The sequence below is a fragment of the Artibeus jamaicensis genome, unplaced genomic scaffold (genome assembly GCF_021234435.1).
Source record: "Artibeus jamaicensis isolate MK-2021 breed Jamaican fruit bat unplaced genomic scaffold, CSHL_Jam_final contig_540, whole genome shotgun sequence".
In the NCBI taxonomy this organism is placed as follows: Eukaryota; Metazoa; Chordata; class Mammalia; order Chiroptera; family Phyllostomidae; genus Artibeus; species Artibeus jamaicensis.
Genome location: NW_026521879.1, coordinates 3,865,019 through 3,876,758, shown reverse-complemented (window position 1 = coordinate 3,876,758; position 11,740 = coordinate 3,865,019). Strand labels below are relative to the sequence as shown.

General features: G+C 39.5%; 1 pseudogene; it reads right to left on the bottom strand.

Moving 5' to 3' along the window:
* Positions 1-1,096: 1,096 nt before the first annotated feature.
* Positions 1,097-2,275, bottom strand: LOC119042341 (RNA 3'-terminal phosphate cyclase-like protein; annotated as a pseudogene).
* Positions 2,276-11,740: the final 9,465 nt, after the last annotated feature.

Below are 11,740 nucleotides of genomic sequence, written 5' to 3'. Positions count from 1 at the left end.
AAGTAATAAACATAAAATTGGAACAGAATGAAGAAACAAGAATTCAAAAAAATGAGGAAAGACTGAGGAACCTCTGGGGAAATTTAAACCTCTCAACATCCAAATCACAGAGGTGCCAGAAGAAGAGGAAGAGCAACAAATTGAAAACTTATTTGAAAAAATAATAAAGGAGAACTTCCCCAATCTATTGGAGGAACTAGACATGCAAGTCCAGGACACTCAGTCCCAAAGAAGTTGGATCCAAGAAACACACACACCAAGGCATATCATAATTACATTACCCAAGATTAAAGATAAGGAGAGAATCTTAAAAGCAGCAAGAGAAAAGGAGACAGTTACCTACAAAGTCATTCCCATAGGACTTTCAGCTGATTTTTTAAAAGAAAATATACAGGCAAGAAGGGGCTGGAAAGAAGTATTCCAAGTCATGAAATCCAGAGACCTACATCCAAGATTGCTCTATTCAGCAAAGCTTTCATTTAGAATGGAAGGGCAGACATAGTGCTTCCCAGAGAAGGTAAAGCTACAGGAGTTCACCATTACCAAACCCTTATTATATGAAATCTTAAAGGGACTTATCTAAGAAAAAGAAGATCAAAACATGAACATTAAAATGATAACAAACTCACAACTATCAACAACAGAATCTAAAAATCAAAAACAGAAGCTAAGCAAACAACTAGAACAGGAACAGAATTGCAGAAATGGAGATCACATAGAGGGTTACCAGTGGGGAGGGGGTGGGAGGAGAATGGGGGAATAGGGACAGGTAATAAGAAGCATAGCTGGTACACACAGAATAGATGGGGGGAGGTTAAGAATAGTATAGAAATTGGAGAAGCCAAAGAACTTGTGACCCATGAACATGAACTGAGGGGGATGAATACTGGAGAGAGGAGGGGTACAGAGTAGAGGAGGATAAAGGAGAGGAAAAAATGGGACAACTCTAATAGCATAATCAATAAAATATACTTAAAAAAAAGACCTTAGTAGAAGAGGCTATCCTGTCCTGGATGAACTTGGACTTGTTTCTTTGGGCCCTTGGTAGCTTCTGCTTTGTCCGTAGGCATTTGGGGCCCTTTATCTTGTGACAGTGTCACTTGAGGGTCTAGCTAAGGTTGGAGAAGCCAGTGCAAATGCAGGACATTAGCACTTTATCCCCACCTTTTAATTCTTTACCACATGGCTTGGTTTCGATGTTAAATATAATCTTGGAAAAGTTCTTCAAATACCATAAAAATTCTATAGTGTAGGGAGAAAGAGAGAATGATCCTTGCAGAACTCTGGAAACATCCTGCTGTCCAGGGGTCATGAGTAATAGGGCAAGATTTTGGTAGGTTGAGTCCACACATCTAGTCCTATAGATTTCTTCAGGTAGCACTTGGAACAGTTCTTGCCCAGGTCCTCTGGAAGCACCACTGCTCCCCAGCCCTGGAGGTGGAGGCCAGTGCAGCACTGAGAAAAGTGTTGGTGGTGGGATTGGCAACCAATGACAACCCAAAGCCTAGACACTTCCCAGAGTTGATTCCTTTGATGTGGTCTGTGTAAACATAGATATTGAGTATATAAGCTTGCTGAGGATGCTCCTTGCAGAATCCACAGTCCAGTTTGCCATTTGAGGTGATAACGTATGGAGTATATCTTTCCTCTGAAACATTTGATTTTTCCTGGATCTGCAAGCTGAATGGGCTTCTGGACATTTCTTTTAGGACACTTGAAAAACACTTCCCCTCCTCCTTCAGGAGACATTCCCCATCACACAATCTTTAGTTCAAGTGATTCACCATCAATTCCAAACTGTTTCAAAAGAGGGAGGGCCATTGACCTAAGAACATCAACTGAAGGGTCAACCTGGTATTTGGTCACTCCTCACAGAGCTATTCTTAATGGGTGCTTTATAAATGGAGCCAGGCAAAGCAGCCTCTCCAATTAATAGCCAGTGCTGCCAAGGCCACTAGTTGTGTTCTACAAATTCACTATACAGGAGGCCAGGCTGATAATATATGGTCATTCCCGCTTGGCTTATCTCAATTCGAGAAACATTTATTACTTTGTCCAACAGACCTATGAAGCAGGCTTCAAGGCCTCAGAGGTCTGGGTTGTGGTCTTTGGCCAGGATCTTTCAGGTTTTGACAGGGCAGCCACTCAGAGTCGAGAGAATCACAAGCTGGTGGGAGTAGAGAGGCACAGAGATATAGAATGGCTGAGTCCACACCCCTGTGTGGTGGGTAAAAATCAGGATGGATACCTCAGGAGTAAGGGATCCCAGTCCCATACCAGACCAGCCAGCCCAGGGTTCCAGCACCAGGAATATAAGTCCCCATAACTTCTATCTGTAAAAACCAGTGGGGGTTGGGGTGGCAGAAGAAACTGTGGGATTCTCAGGAGTCTCCTCTTAAAGAGACCTCAACAGACTCATTCCCTCTGGGCTTTGGCACAGGGCAACAGCTAGAAGAGCACCAGGAGCGCACAGGGGGAAATTGAAGTGTCTGGCATTAAGGCAATTGCCAGGAGACAGCTTCCTCCCAGATAAAACTCTAGAGACCAGGCAGAGGCATTGTTCTCTGTCTGAGTCCTCCCCTGCACAGAGCCACAAGGCAGCAACATGGGTTTCCCTGCCCTAATGATTATCTAAGGCTCCGCCCCATCCAACATACTGGCGTGGTTTTCTTCAATAGGCCATGCTAATAAGAAAAGGAGTCAAAGAAGCTCTACTTAATACATAGAAACAAACACAAGGAGGCTGCCAAAATGGGGAAACAAACAAATATGGCCCAAATGAAAGAAGAAAACAAAATTCTAGAAAAAAGAACTAGAAGAAGTGGAAATGTGCAATCTGTCAGATGCAGAGTTCAAAACACTGGTTATTAGGATGCTCAAAGCACTTTCACAGCATTAAAAAAAGAACAGGCAGATATGAAGTTTACACTAAGTGAAATAAAGAAAAATTTATAGGGAACCAACATGGAGTGGATGAAGCCAAGAATCAAATCAATGATTTGGAACATAAAGAAGAGCAAAACATTCAGTCAGAGCAGCAGAAAGGAAAAAGAGCCCCCACAAAATGAGAATAGTCTAAGGAGCCTCTGGGACATCTTCAAGCATACCAATATTTGAATCATAGGGTTGCCAGAAGGAAAAGAGGAAGAACAAGAAACTGAAAATTTATTTGAATAAATAATGAAAGAAAGCTTTCCTAGTTTGAAAGAAAATAGACGTACAAGTCCAAGGAAAGCACAGAGAATCCAAAACAAGTAGGACCCAAATAAAACCACACCAAGACACATCATAATTAAAAGGTTAAAGGTTAAAAACAAAAAGAATCTTAAAAGCAACAAGAGAAAAACAGAGAGTTACCTATAAAGGCATTACCATAGGACTATCAGCTGATTTCTTAAAAGAAACTTTGCAGGCTGGAAGGGATGGGCAAGAAGCACTCAGAGTGATGAAAAGCAAGGACCTACATCCAAGATTACTCTCTTCGAGAGAAGCTATCATTTAGAATAGAAGAATAGAAGGGCAGTTAAAATGCTTCACAGAGAAGGTAAAGCTACAGGAGTTCATCATCACCAAGCCCTTACTATATGAAATATTAAAGGGACTTATTTAAGAAAAAGAAGATCAAAACATGAACATTAAAATGAGAATAAATTCACAGCTATCAACAACTGAAATCTAAAAAACAAACTAAACAACCAGAAGAGAAACAGGATCACAGATATGGAGATCATTTGGAGGGCTATCAGCTGGGAGGTGGAAGGGGGAAAATGAAGGAGAAGGTGCAGGGATTAAGGAGCATAATTGGTTGTAACAAAATAGATAAAGGGGTGTTAAGAATAGTGTAGGAAAAGGAGTAGCTAAAGAACTTATGTGCACAACCCATGGACATGAACTAATGGGGGAATTGCTGGAGGGAATGGGGAACCAGGTGTGGGGTGCAAATGGGAAAAATTGGAACAACTGTAATAACACAATCAATAAAATATAGTAAAAAAGAAACAGTTACACTTCATGCAGTTGTGGATGTGTGCTGGTGTTGCTAGATGTGCACTTTGCACAAGGCCTGGGAGGCCGGATTGTGGCTACTTCAGACAAGTGTTAAGGTCACAACCCCAATGGTGACTGGGGTTCCCTACTATAGTCCCACAGCCCCGCAGCTGCAGTTGCATCTATGTATGTGGTTTGGAACAGGAAGAAGAATCGAGACACCAAGTCAGAGGGGACAGGGGTGCATCTGTGACCAACTCCCTGCCTCCTTGCTTCCCTGCATGGATGGGGGTGGGTAGGTGGTGAATTTTAATATTGTAGTGGTTCATTTCATTGGCCAATATATCTTCCAAAGAATCTGCCAATGAAACCTGGAGATATATATTTATATCATTATATAGAAAAACCCTACATATTCATAAATCTCTCCCCCCTCTCTATATATCTATATCTATATATATCTCCACATTTATATATATATATCCACATTATAATTGCTATTCATATGGAGATATCCAATTCATCTACAATCCATCCTGGTGTATCATGTGAGAAATTCATTCAATTTTATTTTCCCATTTCACTATTCAGTTGTTTTCCACATATCCCTTCACCCAGTTTCAGATGATGCCTTTATCATATACTGAGATTTCCTATTTCTTTTGGTCTTTATCTACATACATTAAATTATTTCATTATTCTATCTATTTATACATCAACACCACACTGTTTTATTTACAGAGACTTTTTAAAAGTGTTTTTTATTGATTATGCTATTACAGTTTTCCCAATTTTTTTCCCTTTATCCCCCCTCCACTCTGCTCCCCCAACCCTCCAGCATTCCTCCCTCCTTAGTTCATGTCCATGGATTGTACATATAAGTTCTTTGAGTCCTCTGTTTTCTATACCATTTTTTATCTCTCCCTGTCCATTTTGAGCCTACTAATTATGCTTCTTCTTCCCTGTACCTTTCCCCAAGTATTCCTCCCTTCCCCTTCCCCACTGAAATCCCTCCATGTGATGTCCATTTCTCTGATTCTGTCTCTGTTCTGGTTGTTTGCTTAGTTTTTGTTTTCATTGTTTTTTTCTTTTAGTTTCATTTTTTGTTGGTTGTGAGTTTGTTGTCATTTCACTGTTCTTATCTTTTATCTTTTTTTCTTAGATAAATCCCTTTAACGTTTCTTATAATAAGGGCTTGGTGAAGATGAACTCCTTTAACTTGACCTTATCTGGGGAGCAATTTATCTGCCCTTCCATTTTAAATGAAAGCTTTGTTGGAAAGAGTAATCTTGGATATAGGTCCTTGCCTTTCATGACTGCAAACACTTCTCTCCAGCCCCTTCTTGCCTGCAAGGTTTGTTCTGAGAAATTAACTGATTATCTAATGGGAACTCCTTTGTAGGTAACTGTCCCCTTTTCTCTTGCTGCTTTTAGGATTCTCTCCTTATCTTTAATCTTGGGTCACTTAATGTTGATGTGTCTTGGTGTGTTCCTTTTTGGGTACAACTTCTTTGGGACTCTCTGGGCTTCCTGGACTTCCTGAAAGTCTATTACCTTCACCAGATTGGGAAGATTTCCTTCATTATTTGTTCAAATAAGTTTTTAATTTCTTGCTGTTGTTCTTCTCCTTCTGGCACCCCTATTATTCGGATATTGGAATGTTTCATATTGTCCCAGAGATTTGTAAGACTCTCTTCACTTTTTTTGAATTCTTGTTTCTTCATTCTGATTTGTTTGGATGTTTATTTCTTCCCTTTGTCCCAAATTGTTGCTTTGACTCTTGGTTTCCTTCCTGTCACTGTTGGTTCTCTGAATATTTTACTTTATTTAACTTTGGTTATCCTTCATTTTTCAACCAAGCTCAATCAGTTCTGTGAGCATTTTGATTACCAGAGCTTTAAATTCTCCAACAGACAGGTTGGCTATCTCATCACTTAGTTTCCTTTCTGAAGTTTTGCTTTGTTCTCTCATTTGACCCATATTTCTTTGTCTTGGCATAGCTGATAGGTTGTAAGGGGGTGGGGCTTAGGTATTCACCAGGCAGGGCAACCCTCCTTGCTGTGCTGCCTTACGGCTTATGGTGGAGGGGCCAGAGAGGAAACAGTGCAGTACGCCTGCTCATCTCTAGTGCATTTTTTCAGTTCTGGTGTGATACTGGGAAAAACTCCCACCTCAATACCCCTAGCCTTAGCCCACAGCCACCTCTGAGTCCCCTTAAGTCAGTCCCTCACCTGCAGCTCACTGAGCTCAGCAGCCAGCCCCACCCCTCAGCTGCCTCTCCTTGGGGTTTTCTGAGTTGGCCTGCATGATCTGCCCCCTTACCAGTCTGGTTGTTCTGGTTCTTTTTTCTTTAATTCCTTAGTTGTCAGAGTTCCATGCACTTTGATTTTCTGGCACTTTTGGTTGATTAGTGACTTTAGATTGGTTGTTATCCTCCTTTTGGTTGTGTGAGGAAGTGAAGGGTTTCTACCTATACCTCCATCTTGGCTGGAACTACATATAGAGACTTTATAACGTATTTCAAACTTTGATCTGGTCACCCCTTTCCCAACTTGCTTTTTTCCACAAGGATTTTATTATATTCATTTTTATAAGTAAGCTAACTAATAAACTTTTAGCTTAACAAAAATATAATATTATTTTTTTAGAATTGTTTTAAGTTTATAAATTTCCCCAGAGAGAACTTGTAACGGTGCAGGCAGGGGAGGAGGGCCCAAATAGGGATTTGTAATGGGGTCCAGAACTCAGGGTGTCCAGGAAATATTACAGAAAAAATATATATATAATATCCTCACTCCCACAGTCTGAGCTGGGGGATGAGACACATGGAGCAGGGCCATTGAGAGCTATTTCTTAGAGCAACAGCTTTGTAGCTAACCTCTGGCATGGTCATTTAACATATCTATAAGCTTTAACTGGTTTCATAGATATGTTAAATAGCTGTGGCCATGCTTTGAGCCAGGGGGATGGGAGTGACTTCAACCTAGGATGTAACTGGGAAGCAACTCCCCCTGGTTACAGGGCCTACCTGACAGCTTGGAGATGATTGGCTCATGCCTGCCTAGACTTACTACAGCAGCCCAGCAAAGCTGGAAGGACACAGGAGTAGCTGATTGTGGGAGGTATAGCTGGTGCGGCAGGTGTAGCTGATTGTGAGAGGAGTCAAAAATGGGGCTGCAGAGGAAGAGAGGCTCAGGGATTTAAACTCAGATGCAACAGCCACAACAGGAATCACAGTGCGGCTTGGGCAGAGGTCAGGACCACAAGGCTTTGGAGGAGTGGGGATCACAAGACTTGGGCAGAGGTTGGGACCACACTGCTTTGGGGTGTTCCCTTTGGCCACATGGCCTAAGAAGCAGGAGAGACTTTTCCTGGAAGAAAAGAGGTGAAAGGACTCTTGCTGGTCGGCCATGAGAAGGTGCCACATGGCTTTGTATTAAATGGAGATTGTGGTGGTGACACAGCTGATGGACTGCTACTCCTTTTCCTGAGATACGGTACCCCAGACTTAGCAAAGGGGAGAAGGAAGGACTATGTGCGTTTGTGGGTATTCTAAAGAACTTTAGTATTTTAATAAAGACATTAAGTCATTACTCTAAGCCTGTATAACTTTTAAACAAATAATTCCTTTCCTTTTCACCAGTCTCTGGCATTGAGAGATGTCTTTCCTCTGGCAGCAGGCAAAGTGAATCTAGTATAAGTGGGGGGAACCACCAGAGAGAAAAGGGGGATCCTTTTGGTAATAATATATAATTCATACCCTGCCCCGTCTGTTTTGTAACAAACTGACACCTTTATGATGTTGAATATTCTAAGCTGAGAACCTGATATGTTTTTCCATTCATTCCTATTTTATGTTTGTTTTGTTTTAGGAATGCTTTATAGTTTTAGTCATATGTTTTACACTTCTTTTTTAAATTGAGTTTTCGATATATTTTGCAAGCTAATTGCCTGCTCTTCCATTATTTCTTTTAATTTTGATTGTATATATAAAAACTTTGCAGTTCTGTATTTTAATTTTATAACATGCTACTTCATGAAATTCCTTTGTAGTTTCCACTAGGGATTCTTTTGGATTTTCCAGACATTTAAGTATATCATCTACAAATAGAGGTATTTTTCCCTCCTTTCCCATGCTTTTATTTGATACCTCTAATCTGACTGTGTTAACTAATACCTCCAATCTACAGTTAAAAGGTAGTAAAGATAGTGTATCAAGTCCTATTTGAAATTTAATCATTAATGCCTGTAGTGATTTTCTATTACATAAAGATGTTGGTGTTGGAGGTGAGGTATGCATGTGTGTGTTTTTAAAGAAAATATTCATCAATTCTTATTTCACTGAGTTATTCAAATGGTGGTTGAATGTTATCAAATTTTCATCAAAAAATCATATGATTTTTGTCCTTTTCACTTTTATTATGAGTATAATAATGAATTCCCAATACTGATTCACTTTAAATTTCTGTAATAAACTCTAGTTGGCCATGATATATTATTTCTTAATGTGTTTTTTAACTCTCCTTGCTAATCATTTATTTAACGTTTTTGTGCCAATTTTCTAAAAGGAGGTGTCTATAATTCTTTGTGAAGCTTTTAATATATTTGGACATGTGTCAACCTCCTTCATAAAAATAATTAGTTTTACTTTTTTCCTGAAGTTTATAATAATTGAAGTAGCTTTAGGATTATATGATCTTAAAAATCGAATAAAATTCCTTTGTTAAGCTCTGAGCCTGATGCATTTTAGTCTGAGAGTTATTTTTGTAATTTTTCTTAAACCTTTTATGCTAAATAGTCTTTTTGGACTTTTTATCTTGAGTGGGGTAAATTTTACTAAGTTTTATTTTCCTAGAAGATTATTTATTTCTACTAGAATTTCAAATTTAGTTCCATAGAATGATGTGGAAGTTATCCAGTCAATTTGATAACCTTTTGTTTCTTGATCATATTTTCAATATATCTCTGCTTTTAAAATTTATATTACACTAACATTTATAGTCATTTGAAGGCTTTTGTGGTGTCTAAATGTGTTATCATTTATTTTGATTCTCTCTCATGCCAGCTGGCATGCTTACATGTTTGATAATTTATTATATTGAATTCAAACTTTGCTGAATCTAACCTAAGAAGTAAGAACAACAATAAAATAACTTAGTTAAAATAATTATTTTTTAAATAATTAGACAAATACCATATGATCTCACCTTTGACAGGAAGCTAAAGAATAAAACAAACAAGCAAACAGAATAAAAACAAAGACGCTGAAATAGAGAACAAGTGGGCAGCGACCAGAGGGGAGAGGGAAGGGAACTTAAGGGGAAAAAGGGGGAGGGATTTTGAGAAACAAGTATGAAAGACACAGAGATGAGGACTGGGGGGGGGGGGAATGGGAGGGAGGGGGGAGACCGGGCGGGGGGGGGGGGGGTGGGATGGGAGAAATAGATTTAAAAAAATGTACTTGAAAAGTAACTAAATAAAATTTAATATTAAAAAAAATAAAAATAAAGTGCGATAATCTAAGAGGTGTGAATTAGGAGCAATTCCTCCCAGATGTTTTCTACATCTGGTACCTAAAGGGCACCATTAGTCTGTCACTATGTGCTAGACACTGAGTTGTAGCCCCTTCAACAGAGGAATTGCTGCCTCACTGCAGAAACTGGGCTCAACAGACAGCCCCCAGCTCTTAGCCATTTGGTTCTGCTCAGCTGTAAGAAACCACCATGCCTGAGATCAAGAAGTAGTATGATAGCCTACAATTATGGCCCAACTCAAGAGGTCCTGACAGGCAATACTCTGCCATTGCCAGATTTATAGCACCTGCATCATTAGTCATCTTCTCTGCCCAGTCCTGCTCCCTCTTCCTTCCCTTCACAGGCATTGACCCCTAATAAGCACCTCTCAATCTCTTAACCTCAGTCCTGCTTCTGAAGAACCCAACCTGCAATAGACCCTTCAAATTCAATTTATTGGCATAGGTTTTTCTTGACCTTGCAAATAATTTATACACAAATCCTAGGCAGGTCTATGGTTAGAAATTCCAAAGAAAACTATTATTACATTTCCCCCTGACACTAGAACTATAGTGACAAAGAAGTTGTAAATTTCCTTTGAGATTTTGGCTCAGGTAGGCAGATGGAGTCTACCCTTTGATAGAAGGTGTGGCTCTTTGGGGGGGGGGGCGCTTAAGTTTATTTTCCCTTCTCCCCACTCTGTAGAGACCCAAGGTCTAAGTCACCGCCTCCTGCACAGATTGATATTTCATCCTTTAAACTCTAGATCACAGGTCTTTAATTCCCATTTGACTGAAATTAATCTTGGAAATTTTAAGCAGCCTAAGGGAAGAAAATGCTTCTCTCCAGAGAAGATTTATATTTGGTTGTCCCAGATGTCTGGAGGAATGGCCAGGCAGGATCACCTTAAATGGAATTGTCAGACTCAGATGTGGGGGCCTCACCGGAAATGTGAATTTCAGCCCTAGTCTTCACAAGCAGTTATGAATTCTCAGGAGGCAGTTCCTCAAACAACCCCTTTCACCAGCCAAGGCTAAGAAAGAATAATTGTTTTACCTGCTCCCTCTGGTGTTTGTGTTTGTTTGATTTTTAACTGTACCCATTCAGTGTTGACTATTGGAGGCATTTTGTTTATAGAATCTTTGATCCAATTTCCCATGTGATGGGAGGTTTTGGTTCTGTTTTCTAACCTCCTATATTTCATTAAACTAAAGCTCTCCAGGGCCTGACCCACAGGGAAGAGAAATCAACAGCGTTAGCACATGCTCAGATCTCTAGATTTGCCTGTTTTTGTGATTTGGGCCCTCTGAATTTACTTAACTTTTTCATTAAACAGAGTCTGCATTAAAATGGCATTTGTTATTTTTTTCCAGTACAAGAATATTTATAGTTGTTTTGAACTGGGGTTTGTTTTTGAGTATCTATTCTTCCTTCTTAGGGGATATAGAAGTAACTTTCTTAGTTCTGAGCTAATTTAAACTGAATCATGGGCTCTGAGAAGGAAGCATTAATAGAAATAAATTCTAAAAGATGCTGATAGAGATTTCAAAGTCTATTGCCATGAAGGCCATTCTCACCATTAGAGCAGGCTCTGGTTAATCAGAGGTGCCCAAGGACATTCTAGGAGAAAAAGCACTGGCACTGGTCTGAAAGCATAGGTATGCAAATGAAGTTCTGAGATAAACATTGGAATTTTATTTTTATTTATTTGGTTAATTATTTATTTTGGGATTTTCTTTAAAAAATGACTCCAAACTCTGAGATGTGGTCAACCTTCAGGAGCTGTTGCTCCTACCGTTGATAATATCATTATGCTGGCAGTGAGGAATGAAGGAAGGTAAATATCAGGTTAGAAGACAGCCCATGAGTAGAGAACCTCTTCTTTCAGAGAACAACTTTATAGCTCAGAGAGCCTAGATGGTTGGCGTGTGATCACAAAGGACTGTTGTACTGTCTTGTGGCTGCTTTACTGTAATAAGCTAACCTAGGATCAAGAGAGGTTAAATCAAACCAGACTTATTTTTTTTTGGGGGGGGGGTGCATTTTTTTAAAAGACAAAAGGTCCAATAAAATTTAAATAGAAATATCAACATGAAACATTTAACAATGACCACAGGTGTACAATTCACAGTTGTGGAGAACTGTACTTGGAGTGGAGCTACTTGTGTGTGCAAAATGGTGAGTACCTTATTTTGTGTGTATTGTACTGATTCATATTATTTTGAAACATAGGCAGCAGT